Source organism: Mauremys mutica, chromosome 5 (genome assembly GCF_020497125.1).
Source record: "Mauremys mutica isolate MM-2020 ecotype Southern chromosome 5, ASM2049712v1, whole genome shotgun sequence".
In the NCBI taxonomy this organism is placed as follows: Eukaryota; Metazoa; Chordata; order Testudines; family Geoemydidae; genus Mauremys; species Mauremys mutica.
The window spans coordinates 144,366,257-144,379,738 of NC_059076.1; the positions used below are offsets into that span (position 1 = coordinate 144,366,257).

The window sequence follows — 13,482 nt, forward strand, 5'->3', positions numbered from 1 at the left end:
TCTTGGGAGTTCTGAGAACTTTCTGCTGTTTCTTCACAGCATCAGGATAAAGCTTTCACACCAGGGCTGGGTGTGAGTTAACTATTGTTCTTGTGAAATGTGCCCATCATATTTCTCTCTGGGTGCATGTATCGAAATTCTTGACATCAACACGCACGAGTCGGCTTTAGAATCAAAGGCCCAGCACAAGTATTATGATCTCCAGCCCATAGCTTAGGCTGATAAGTTAACCTTGGCTTTCACATTCTGCTGCCTTGTTTCCTTCCAGCTATTGCTGTGATGGATGTAAATCTCCTGTGTAAAGCACCAACAACGTGCTCGGAGCTGTGCACAATAGATGTAGGCTCACTCCCTGCCCCTTTGTCTAAAGCAGGGGTTCTCAAACTGGGGGTCGGGACCCCTCGGGGGGTCACGAGGTTATTACACGGGGGGGTCGCGAGCTGTCAGCCTCCGCCCCAACCCTGCTTTGCCTCCAGCATTTATAATGGTGTTAAATATATTAAAAAGTGTTTTTAATTTATAAAGGGGGTCTCACTCGGAGGATTGCTGTGTGAAAGGGGTCACCAGTACAAAAGTTTGAGAACCACTGGTCTAAAGGGAGAAATGAAAACAGACAGCGACTGCGCTAGACGATCAGAGAGGTGCTGTCACAGGGCATGGTATGGTTCTGAATCGATGTGTAACAGTTTGCTAAGGGAGGTGGGTTGACACTGGAATATTTTGTGAAAGTATCCGAAATAGACAGCCAAGAAGATAAACCCAGCAATAGGGAAAACTCTGTCTCAAAAGAGCGAAAAATTGGAGTTTGGAAGCAGGTAGTGCGGCTACCGGATGTTTTCTTTCTGATTTGAAGACAAGTCGCCATTTTGCCTAAATGTAATACTTGTAAAATGACAGTTTTTCCCAAGCCCCTCTTTTCCAGACACTAACTGTTCTCTCGGAAGAGCCATCTCCTTCCCACTCACCCTTGTTATATCCTGGCAGTAGCCAGTGAAAAAGAGAAGGTCAGAAAATCCCCGCAGATCTGTCGTTTGTTTCAAATTGCAGTTGTATCGAAAGGAAAGCTGTGCGGGTCTCAGCGGAGCTTAGCAGTCTGACTGGGGCATGTTGTAACTTTGACAAGGAAACCCTGCAAAAACTCTGCCCCCCCAGGTACTGCAGTGATGGGCCCATTAGAAATGCAACGAGCGAGAGTAAGAAGGAGAGTGAGACGGTACCTGCTTGCTCCTGTGAGTGACGGCATGTAGGCTGCCAATTAGTGCTGCTGTGGATCTTTCACTTCCAGTCTATGTAACCTTTCGGCACTTGGGAGGAGAGAGAATCCGAGCCCAGACCTGCGTCTGTCCCTTCCACAGAGTGAGCACAATGGGAAGCAGAGCAGGAGGAGAAGATGTGCTCCCCTGGAAGTTTGGTGTTCTGGGCGATACTGTTCCAAGCCTCTTTGTTCTGACCTCCTCTGTGACTCTGTCCAGTCTGAAATCTCTGCATGTGTCTGAGCTTACTGAGCTGCATGCGCTTTGCCCTGTTACTTCACTCTGCTGCTAGCTCTTGTCCCGGCTGTCTGCATGCTGCTGTTACTCACCCCCAGCTCTGGCTTTCCTGGCTCCGCATGCTTTCTCTGATGGAAAATCTTTAGCGCGTGTGGATTTTTACTTTCCAGTTTTGCCTCACTTCATTGTGAAGATCGCCGCTGAATTGGGTTGGTGGCAGGCTGTGGCACACATGGTACCATCTGTTCAGGGTATTAATGGTCTCATTCTAAAAGGAGTAATTCTAAGTCAAACCGATACCACAGAGCCCGTCATGCAAGTGGGGTTTCCTCCCTAACGTTGTGGGACTAACCCTGGGATGGAAACCAAGATCGGACAGGTATGTCCTAGAGCTTCCTCCCAGTGCGACAAACCGGCCTCAGCTCGTTTGTAGTTTCGTCTCACCCTGATCCTCACAGTTCCATTGTAAGGGTTGAAACCGTCAGTCAACTCGCCGGCTCTTTTCCTTGCGACCATTTTAGTGTCTGGGAATCAAGGTTCTATTTGGTAAAACTACCAATGATTTAAGAAGTAACAGTAGTAGTAGGCAAATCCGTATTGATGAGATTAGGTAGCTCTTTGCAGTGCATGGTACATGTTGGACTTTAATCGGTTTAAAAGCTGTTTCCTCCTGCTCTATTTTGGGTGGCAGATGGCCCCAGTCCTCTGAGATTGCCCACCCCTTAACCTGAGGCAAAGAGCAAATACAGATAATCAGCCTCTTCCACTCTCTGCCTGCCATCGGGAGCCCAGGTATTCAGCAGGGAGGGTGGAATAGGTCCCCTCTCGCCTCTTCATGACCTCCAGTGAGTAACACTAACTCCACCCTGGCCTCCACTGGAGTCAGAGTGGCTCTTCTCGAGGGCTCCCAGTTGCCTGTTTCTCTCAAGGATTGAGACAGCTGCTGTTTCCACATGACACCTCAAGGAACTTCTGCTGTAAGGCCTGCGTACTGGGTACACGGGGAGGCCAGGAGCTTCTTGCTGGTAACAGTGGAGCTGTGCAGTAGCACAAAGTCTTACAGAGCAACGAAGTTCATATTCCTCCCCAAAGGTATCCGCTGCTCGTGTCATTCTGCATTCATCCCACCGGAGATGCCAAGAGCAGGCGTTGTGAATCTGCTGAGGGGAGCACTTGATGTTTTGGCCCATGCTGCACTTGCACAAATAAAGAACACAGCTGAGTGGGGGAGGGATAGCTCAGTGGTTTGAGCATCGGCCTGCTAAACCCAGGGTTGTGAGTTCAATCCTTGAGGGGGCCATTTAGGGAACTGGGGTAAAAATCTGTCTGGGGGTTGGTCCTGCTTTGAGCAGGGGGTTGGACTAGATACCTCCTGAAGTCCCTTCCAACCCTGAGATTCTATGAGTGAACAGCTCACTAGGGAGTGCAACACTGGGAGAGTGCTGAAACCTCCTGCCACCTGCAGTGTGACAGGCCGGTGGAGAAGGGAGAGTAGCTAGCTGTTTAAAGGTAGCAAGAAGGCCATTCTCTCCAGTTTTGGAATGAAATTACAGCTCTCACAATCCTCTGTTCATTGCTCCAGTGCTGTCTGGCATGGCAGTTACTGTGCAGAGAGCAAATCCTGCTTCAGATACCCGGGACCGTCCTCCCTCACTGAAATGTCAGCCTTGCAGTGAAATAGTAGCACGTAAGAGCTGCAAAGACTGACATCTGAGGGGTTAAAAGAGCAAAAAGCCTGACCCCTTTCTGTCTGAACCCAAACCTGTAGGTATCTGCCTTGGACGTATCCGTAGCTCAGCCTGGAGTCGTGTCCACCAGGGAGTGGCGGAAAAGCCATTCATTTATGTACAGGTTGGCACAGGGCCCCCTGAGCTTGGCAGTTCAGGTTGTGGTGAGGTTGGAAGCAGGGCGCCAGGAGCCTTTCTGCTCCCATGTGCTGAGCAGCTCCGGCCAGATGTGGGTAATCAACATCACCATTTTAGTGGGACCAACCTCAGGCACCAGCTTTTTCTTCCTTGAGGAGACAAGGTTTTTAAGCTCTGAGGTGCTCCAAGGTGCAGTTCATTTAAGGGGACTGACCCCAGTCAGTAACGGGGAGAGGCGCCTGAGGTTCCCTAAGCAACTTGGGGAATAGCAGTGGGCAGAAACAGCCGAAGATGGTTGTGGTGGGCACTGCCCTACTCTGTTTTCCATGAGATACAGCCTGACCTCGGCCAAAAAAGACAGGCAGTGTCCTGTTCCCACACTTAGGGGTCCCAGCCTCCCCGGACAGTGGCTGTGGAGAGTTCACGTACGCAACGCCCAGTCTGGTGCAGTGTCCTATTGACTCAGATGTAGCCAATTGTTTGACTACACGTTCTTAATGTTCAGGACCAAATAACTGAACTTAGTCAAATGTATAAAGATAAAGCAGTACAGTGCGAGAAGGAGACACACGTACTCTCCTTCTGGGAAGCAAATTCTCACTGCGTGGTCACCTTACACAGGTGTGCTTCAAAGATGCGCATTTCAGCTACTAGTATTTACCGTGTGATTTTTCTAAGTTACAAAACTCTTTACACGTCACTTTTTCAGTTTAACCCACTACTTTGTGCCTGGGAGCCTCCCTAGACTTTCTCATGTCTCCGTTTTGAATGCTACATTCCAAGTGTTGATGAGCCAGGAAAGCACTTGCTAACTGCACTTGGTACAAAGTATTCCTGTATCTTTGCTTTGGTACATGTCCAGTTTTCGAACACCGAAGCTGACTCTAGCTTTGCAAAGCGCTGTGGGATGCTTGACACGGGTGAACAGAATTGTGGGAAGAGGGTAATACATTCAGTTAATATTAATTCCCAGCACCCATATACATAATGTGTATTATGTTAATACCATGCACGTAATACCTATTAATGGGTATACTGCACCTAACATACATGTATGGACTAACAGTACCACTCTGCCACATTTCTGCGCTCAGAACAGGGAGCTGGCTCTCAGGGACAAAAGAGACTCCTCCATTGCAGCCTCGCGCTGTACAGAGAGGCAGAAGATGCGGGGTTGTGTGAAAATATAGATGAGAGAACTAAATGGGACAGTTTAGCTGAAGGTTGGGCAGATGCGCTGCCCAAAGTTATAAATTAGCCACCGCTAGCGGGTTCGAGCTGAAAGGAGACAGGGCAGCAGTCAGGCAAACCGTCGCAATGGGCAGATTGTGGCTGGCAGGGTTGTCTGGAGCTGAAACCGAGGGCCTGTTCCATCTGATACTGGAAGTCTGAGGCCCTTGTGAGGGGGAGCGTAGCCAGCTAGTGCTTTGTCCATTTTACACCACAGCTGGATGGAGACAGTGAAAAACTTTGTTTCTAGGGCGCGTTATAGGGAGGAGCTGATTCAGTGATTCATCAAACAGTTTGTGTCTGCTCCATAGCAGGTGGCTGGGAGCCAGTTTGTTCCCTGCCTTTATTGTAGCCTAGCTTTAGAGTTCTCTGTATGCAGAGCTTCGTCCTGTGACCTATAGAAGCAGCCCCATTGCGTGCACCAGAGACCATTCAGCTATCAGCATAACATTCAGTGCTCTGGGACTCGTTTTTAAGGGTTCAGTATCAGAGGGGTAGCGGTGTTAGTCTGGATCTGTAAAAGCAGCAGAGAGTCCTGTAGCACCTTATAGACTAACAGCCGTTTTGGAGCATGAGCTTTCGTGGGTGAATACCCACTTCGTCGGATGCCTGTAGTGGAAATTTCCAGGGACAGGTGTGTGTGTGTGTGTGTGTGTGTGTGTGTGTGTGTGTGTATATATATATATATATATATATATATATATATATATATATATATGCAAGCAAGAAGCAGGCTAGTGCTTTTTAAGGGTTGTATTCTGAGCCCAAGTACAAAAGGTTGATAACAAGCAGGGCTCCCTCATCTCTCATGCATTCAGCAGCTGCTGCTACTTTGTCCATCTCATGTTACGTCCCTTGTTCCACTACTCCCGGCAGTGTCCACTCCCAGGGGCCTCTCTTGGGAGTGTGTGTACTGTACTAATGGCTCCATTTCTTGAGCAGATGCGCCTGCTCTGTCCTTGAGAGGGATCAAGTGCCTGTCTGCTTACGGATGGCCTGAGTTTTGGTTTTCTTTGAAGACAATGGAACGACCCAAGCCTGATTGAATGTTTTAAATGAAAGAAGACTCAAATGATCCTTCTGAAGTGTGTTTCTCATCTGGATTGCAGGCTGGACATGTCAGTTTTCCTGAGCCTTTTTGTGGGAGAGGGGCAGAGTGGATCCTGTGCACTTGAGAACTCTTCTTTTACAGTGAATTCGTCACTTAGCTGGGAAATATTTCCCTCGCCCAGCCAATAAGCTGTGATGACCACGTGTAATTTCTCGAAGGAATGAGCACTGTTACTTACTGGAATATCTTCGGTGCGGGATCATGACTATTTCAGCATTAATCGGGGTGAAAGCTGCTGAGTACTGCAGGAGCAGTAGATGGTGGAACAAGCCGGTCGTTGCTGTTTTTTGTTGCAAGTGTGTACCGGAGTTCTCACGTACACGGGCCATTCGAGTGTCGGCCTGGCGGCAGCTCCTTCATTAAAGACCCAGGAGTGAAGCAGGCCTTGGGCTCGCTGCTCACAGGAGCTGGGAAGGGCCAAATGTCTTCGTTTGTGTTCTGGCGCCACGAGCCCTTTATTGCTTCCTCTGACCATGAAATCAGTCACTTTTCAATGCGCCTTCCCTCCAGCTCAGCGCTTATTGACTGGACAGTGTGGATCAGCTTCTCACCTTTTTCATTTTGAATTGTTCCATTTAGGAACCGGTGTGTTTTCTCCTCTGTAGCTTTACCTATTGAGTAATTGTCTCAGGACTAATGCACTTGTAAAAGGTGCTGCCAGTGCCCCATTGACACAGACACTACTTTGGACAGGGGCATGTATCTTCCAGCTTTCTAAAATCAGGCACTGGCGTCGAGTCATTCGATGGCCTGTTGGCTTTCTGCTTCTCATAGGATCCCTGATTCGCTTAACTGAAACCCCCCCCTGTCAGCTTTTGGGTGACTCAGTGAACGTGGTGCTGTGCACACTGCCAAGTAAGGGGCATACTGCAAGCAGCTCTCGATGCCTTTGGCTAGTAGACAGACCTTATTCCAGAGGAGTGTTGGGCGCTGTTTGGGTAAAATTGCAAACTAAAGCTATTATCCAAACTGAGAACATGGCAACGTGCTAATGTAAATAGAGATTCTCTGGAGCTGTTAGTGCCTTCAAAGTCCATTCCAGAAGTCTTCCTCTGTGGGCTTGCATACATTTCAAACGCTCCAGCGGCATGGCTGTGCCGCTCCAGCTGCAGGGCTGTAGCACTGTCTACGCCATCGGCGTAGGGAGTCCATCTCTCCGAGAGCCGGAAGCTGGTTGGGTGGAAGAATTCTGCCATTGACCAAGTGCTGTCTACACGGGGACCTAGGTTGGCTTAACTACACCATGCAGGAGGGTGGATTTTTCACACCCCTGGCCAATGTAGTTAAACCAACTTAATTTTCTAGTGTAAACCAGGCCTGCATGCGGCCAGTGTATAGCAGACAATAGTCTTCACTGAAATACACGCAAATTGCATAGTGTACATCTAGATTCCACTAAACTCTGCCAGTGGCACAATCCCAGGAATGCCATTTAGAAAACAAGGGTCCCAAGGTTTCAGAGACACAAGTCGGGGGAAGGAATATCTTCTGTTGGACTGACTTCCGTTGGTGAGAGAGACGAGCTTTTGAGCTACACCGAGCTGTTCCTCGGGTATGGGAAACGTACTCGGTGTGTCGCACTTGTACGCTGGTGTGTGTTATCTGGGTCCCCACGCCCTTGTACAGACTGATTGGTGTGGGTAGAATTGCACAATAAAGGCAGTGTGTTCTGCTATAACTGTCTGGGTAAAAGTGAGTGAAAGGTTCATAAATAAATCCCTGCGGAAACTTCATCAGTTCTCTGGCTGTGGCTGGATCTAAGAGCACTCACAGAAAGGTGGAGAGAGACTTGCACTTAGACATGGACTGTGGCTCTGCTCAGCTCGCACGATCCATTTCTGAGAATCCAGTCTTGGGTTGACCCTTCCTTTGTCAAAAATTGTGATGTCTGTTTCAGTTCTCTGCCTCTGAAACACTCTGGCGCACCCCACTTTTCAGGGCCCCCATGGAGTGCTGGGCTCTTGGGGTGGTGGCTCCTTTCCATAGCACTGTGAAGGCCTTGACTCTGTGAAATCATCTCTCTTGAATAATTTGTGCAGCTCTGTTATTGCTGTGCATCAGTGTCGCAGTTCTTGGGGGTTTGTTCTCAGTGCTCCTTTCTGGTGCTCTGCTGCTTCAATGGATTTTTTTGTTGGTTGGTTGGTTGTTCATCCTTTAAGCAGATGCCTAAAACAAGTCCCACCCCTGGGAACTGGAGTTTAAGTCTGTGGTGCCTGGGTTGATTTGGATTCAGCTTCCCATTAGGTTCAGCAGATCTGCTTTGTCAGATGTCTGAGGGCCCTGCTGCTCATATTGATGTACTGAGCTGCAGTTTCTCTGACATGGCTCTGCTGAGACCTCCCATGTTTGATAATGCCCTGGAGGTGCGGCCAACTGCCCTCAGATGTGCATCTGCTGAAGCCCGACTCCAGGCAGCTCCAAACTGAAGAATTCAAGAGCTCTGACTACAGCGCATGATGAGAGCCTGATCTGTCAGGTTAATCCCAGAGACAGAAGTGCCACATTTAAAATGCAGCTCAGAGGATCCTGCATTGAGATGTGTGCTGGGAGTTGGCTTTGCTGGCTTAACGTGGCCAACAAAATTTAGTTGCAGAGACCTTCAGAACCACCTGCTCCAAGGGTTTTGGTGCCAGCTGGGGTAGCTGCTGCTGTGTTGCCTCTGGCAGTTGACCCTTCCTGACCCACCCTGGGGTGTCAATAAACAGAGGTATTTTCTTGAGGACTATCGCTACCTTTTGGACACTGGGGACACACAGGATTTGCTAAAGGTCAAATACATATCCACAGCCGCATACAAGTGATTCTGATCTGGAGACTCCAGCCTTCTTGCCACGTTAAAGCAGCTTGCGAGAACCGCTGGATTGAGTTAATTCTTTTTGGTCCACTCAGGGAATTCTTAAGGGCCAGAGTAGCCTTGCCATAGAACTGCTCTTGCCTTTGTAGCCTATTCTTGATGAGTAGTTGAAAGTGTGGAGGACGCCTCTCTCCTCATCCCAGGGAGTAGGAACCGGGATATCTTACGCCGGGGATGCTGCCATCTACATCTCCCACCCTCTTTCCTGCAGAAGAACGTAGTGGTTGGGGTAGCAATGCCCATGGGTAAGATTGGCCAAACTTTAAAGGCACTGCATCCCAGAGCCCTGAATTTTAGTACTGCTGGGATTTGTGAGCTGCTCCTGTACAGGTTCAGGACTACCAGGTTCCGTAGCAAAAGGCAGGTCTAGCTATGGAACAGAGCTTTCACCACTGCCTGATAATACGTGCTTTTAACAGAAAGGCATTGGCATGGCCAACATCAAGGATGTGATGCTGTTGATGTAGTGTGGAGAGCTGCTGCCTCAAGGTGGATGCCCAGAAAGACTCTGGCCTTTATCCAGATTCCACAGAGATCCAGAAAAGCTCAAGTACCTTCAGCATGTTGAAGAGACCCTGTCTGGAAATCATCCAGAGACCACTTTATGGAAGGTGATGCTGACTGAACCCGCCTGATGTTTCCTTGCTCCTCCACCTCCTGCTGGGGGAAGTGAAAGGAACCTGCCCATAAAGCATCACCTTCTTTTACTGAATGTAGCGGTGCCTCTTATCCACCCTGCAACAGCAGGAACAGAAGGGTCCTAAGCCACTGGCTAACTGATCGGCATGTGCAGCGGGCTCCCGTGTTCCATTAGCCCATGCGATGTAGCATTGCTGAAGGTTCTGACCCCTGCACCAGGAAGTCTGGGTAAGTAGCCTGATGGATGCACTTGGCCACCTGCCAGGAGCCAGATGGCTGTATCTAAATTGCGCAGAACAGATGACAACAGAGAAGCAGCCTATGGAAACCATAAGCCCAAGCCTGCAATACCACATCTTGAGCTGAGTTCGTAGCTGTGTTACGTCCTGGGATCTCTAACTTGTGTCTGCCCTCCATATTATGATGATGCTGTAGGCAGCTAGTATGGCTTCTGTGCTTGAAGACATCCATTATCTATAATGCTGCTAGAGGAAAATGTTTTGAATAATTAAACAGAAATCCTCTCTTGTTGCTAAGGTGTTCTCGCTCTGTAAATTATTGCCAGAAAGCAGATTTCTAAAAAATATAGTCCTGTTCTGTGTGTATCTAATCCATCTGGGAACCAAGGCCTGCTCCTTTGCGAGAAGCCAACAAGCTGCTCCTCTGCTCTGTCATCTCTATCTAGGCCACGTGCTACAGATTCTACCAATGAATGAAGTCCGAGTCCCCGAAGGACCTGTCTGTGCTCTCCATTGTCACTCGTCAGGGGTTTTAGGCGTTGCAGCTGCTCCCCAAGAGGAAGACACAATCTCTGGCCTGGCAATTTAGTGTTTCAGATGTAAATTGATGCTTAGCAGCAAAATGGTGGCACAGCATTGTTAGAAATGCTCTCCATTTTCTGTACCTCCGACTTTAACCAAGCTCTGCATCGTTTATTTTCTTCCCAGGACTTGCACGGCAAGGGATGTGGACAGAGCCAGACGGAATCTGGTCCATAGTGCTTAAAGTGAAAAATTCAGTTTGAGACTGACAGAGTGCTGTGGGCTTTACCTGTACTGTATTGTCCAAAAGAGATTCATAGTTGCCCTGTTCAGTGTCAGCTGGGCAGATGTTAACAAGAAAGTGGGCTTTCTCCCCTGTTGATAGGAGCAGTATTCAGCAATCCATCTCTTTAAACCCAAACGAACTGGGGCTGTGATAGCTGAGCAGCCTGTTATGCTGATCTCCTACTGTCCTAAATCAGTTTTATTTTCTTAATGTGTAACACACCCAGAATCGGCTTTCCTTTCCCCTTTCCCACCAGTTGTCTTCAGCCTATGGCCTGCAGACCCTTGGGGGTCCGCAGACTACGCTGCGCCTCCCTTTGGAAATCTTTAGGGGTTGGCAAATGAAAAAAGGTTGAGAACCAGCGTTAGGCTATTGAACGTTTTTGTAGCTGAACCCAGTGCATTTGGTAGTGCTTTTAAATCAACACACACATTTCTGATCAAGTCCAGTTAATTTAATTAAAGGTGGAGCTGATTGGTGGCCATTTCAGTTTTTGGCCATATGTATGCTGGTCTGTTCAAATAACCTTTCTCATTCTGTCAGCTTCTAAGATACTTCAGAGCTTGATAGGCCAGGGAAGGAGCTTGGAAATGGTGGTTTTAATGCTAAATATATGAATAATTTTCAGAGAGAAAATTTTCTCTTTTTACATATTAACAAAATTATGAATAAGACCTTGAAATCTGAATGTTGGAGATCCTGAAAAATGGTATGGTAGGAACATCCAGATGTCGAGTTCGTGATGGCATTTGGGCTCACTGAACTGTGAATCAAAAGTTTGTGGTGTTACCCATTGGCGCCTCTTCCTTGACCCCGTATTGTTGGGGGAAGAGGCAGAGAAAGTCAGGGAGAACTTTTAATGTAATTTTAAAAAATCTTTTATCAAGGATGTCAGCAGCGAACCCTCTCTTATTTCAAGGGACTCTGTCAAGGTGAGTTTAGCCCCAGTTTGATACCTGTTCTATTGAGTCCTTCTGATTCCACCAACATCTTTTACTCCTCAAAATTAATTATAGTAAATGCTGGATAATAAAAGCTCTTACTTCAGGTTAAGGGAGTAAGAGCCCCCCTTTTGCTGATACTGTTGGAATTGCGTTTTCCATGTGTGGCTCTTATTTGGAAGTATAGTTCCCATCTGGTGCTGGGGAATCTCTTGGGATAATGGATGGAAGGCACAGATTTATTCACATGCGGGGACTTCTTAGACCAGTGTGGGGTGATCTTAGCTCATTCACTGCCTGATTTTGAAACCGATACTTTGACACCTGAGGACATTTCCAGTCATCCTGGCATCCCATTAGAAACTCCTAATTTAGGCTGTTTTCATTCTAAAATCTATTTTTCCTTCCATCTTCTCCAAAATGTGTCGTCTCCCCCAAATATTTTTGTTTGCCCTCAAACGTCTCATACTTGGTCTCTGGTCCAGAGGAGAAGAAGAACTTCACACATTCCTGAAGTGATTGATCAACCCATGTTTTGTTATGAGATGTGGAAAAAAAAGTTGGTTTCAGTTTTAGAAACCCTTTCTGCTACTCCTACCTGTGGAACCTCGGTCTAGAGTTCACTAGTCCTAGATGAGAACTCCTATGGATGCACTGGACAAAGTTCACTTTCCCACTTTAAAAAGTTATTTAGGGTCAATAATTCCCAGACACAAGACATCAGTAAGGGGTCCAGGGCTGTTTTAAAAAAAAAAAAAAAAGTGCCCAAGCCCTTATTCTGTAGAATGTTATAATTTTACAAACTAGAGCTTGTGGTTTTCTTGTAAATCAGGGAATTCCTAGCTAATGGGCCAGCGCTGGCACCGCTGCCCTACTTTCCTCCCCCTCTCCCCCCATAGGCCAGACACCCTCTTCTTTCACCATTCTCCCAACAGCATTTCCTGGTTTGGCCCTTTCACCCTCCCTGCATGAATGAGAGACTGTTCTCTCCAGATACAGCCTAGAGACCCCCTTTAGCCCACACACCCAGCCTGCAAGCTGGTTAGGGGAGGCAGCTGTGGCCCAGCCCCCACCTCCTATCTGCTCCCCCCAGACTCCTGTCCCATCCAACCCCTGACGTCCCCTCTGGGACTCCTGCCCCATCCACGCACCCCGCTCCCTGTGCCCCGACCGCCCCCGGACCCCCTGGAGCACTGGTGGCTGGCAGCGCTACAGCCCCACCGCCCGGCTGGATCCAGCCACGCTGCCACCGCCGCCACGCAGCACAGAGACCGGGTCAGGCCGGGCTCTGCAGCTGCACTGCCCAGAGCAGCGGCTGGGTGAGCCAGCTGAGGCTGCGGGGGAGGGGGGACAGCAGGGGAGGGGCCAGGCAGGGCAGTGCCGTGGGCCGGATGTGCCCACCTCTGTTCTAGAGCATTAGTGAGGGTTTTGCCTGAGTTGTAAGGAAATACGTTCTGGCCTCTCAACAGGTGGTAGCCTGGGGACGATAGAAAACTTTAAAGGGGTTAAATTTGAGGTTTAAACTTGTCAGTGCACTGAAGCCAGTTTGTTAGTGCTCAGAAATGTCTGCTTAACCGCAGTGTCTCCTGGTGATGGTGGAACAGGTCCTGCCCGTGCAGTCGGCCCTTTGGGGCGAGCTCTCAAGGCAGGAGGCTCTCAAGGCTGGTCTCTGATTCGGGTTTCACTGTGGCTTTATTTTTGGCACGCAACTATTCAATTGAATAAACTTAAAAAACCCAAAACTTCTTTGCTGTTGCATTTCCTGTGTGCTTGTGAAGCTGGGTGTCTGTGGGAGAGAGAATGAGTGGGGGAGTTGGGAATACAGGAGCAGTTTTGGGTGGTGAACGCTCAGTACTATAAGGTGGCTTATGTGTGTTTGAAATTGCAGAAACTAACAAACTTGGCCCTTGAACCGGTTCATTAGGCCAGGGGTTGGCAACCTTTCCGAAGTGCTGTGCCGAGTCTTCATTTAGTCACTCTAATGGAAGGTTTTGCGTGCAGTCATGCATTTTAACGTTTTTAGAAGGTCTCTTTCCATAAGTCTATAATATAGAACTAAACTATTGTTGTATGTAAAGTAAATAAGGTTTTAAAAATGTTTAAGAAGCTTTTAAAATGTTTAAAATTAAATTAAAATGCAGAGCCCCCCAGACTGGTGGCCAGGACCCAGGCAGTGTGAGTGCCACTGAAAATCAGCTTGCGTGCTGCCTTCGGCACGCGTGCCATAGGTTGCTTACCCCTGCATTAGGCTCTGGTAGATCCAGGGGTTGGTGTGTAGACTGCTCCCAATAGCCAGGGAGGCTGG

The 13,482-nt window shown here is 48.4% G+C and overlaps 1 protein-coding gene across 10 annotated transcripts in view; it reads left to right on the forward strand.

Annotated features, from left to right (window-relative positions):
* Nucleotides 1-13,482, forward strand: part of DCTN1 (dynactin subunit 1) — a 133,492-nt gene that overhangs the window by 76,383 nt on the left and 43,627 nt on the right. The gene's annotated exons all lie outside the window — the stretch shown is intronic.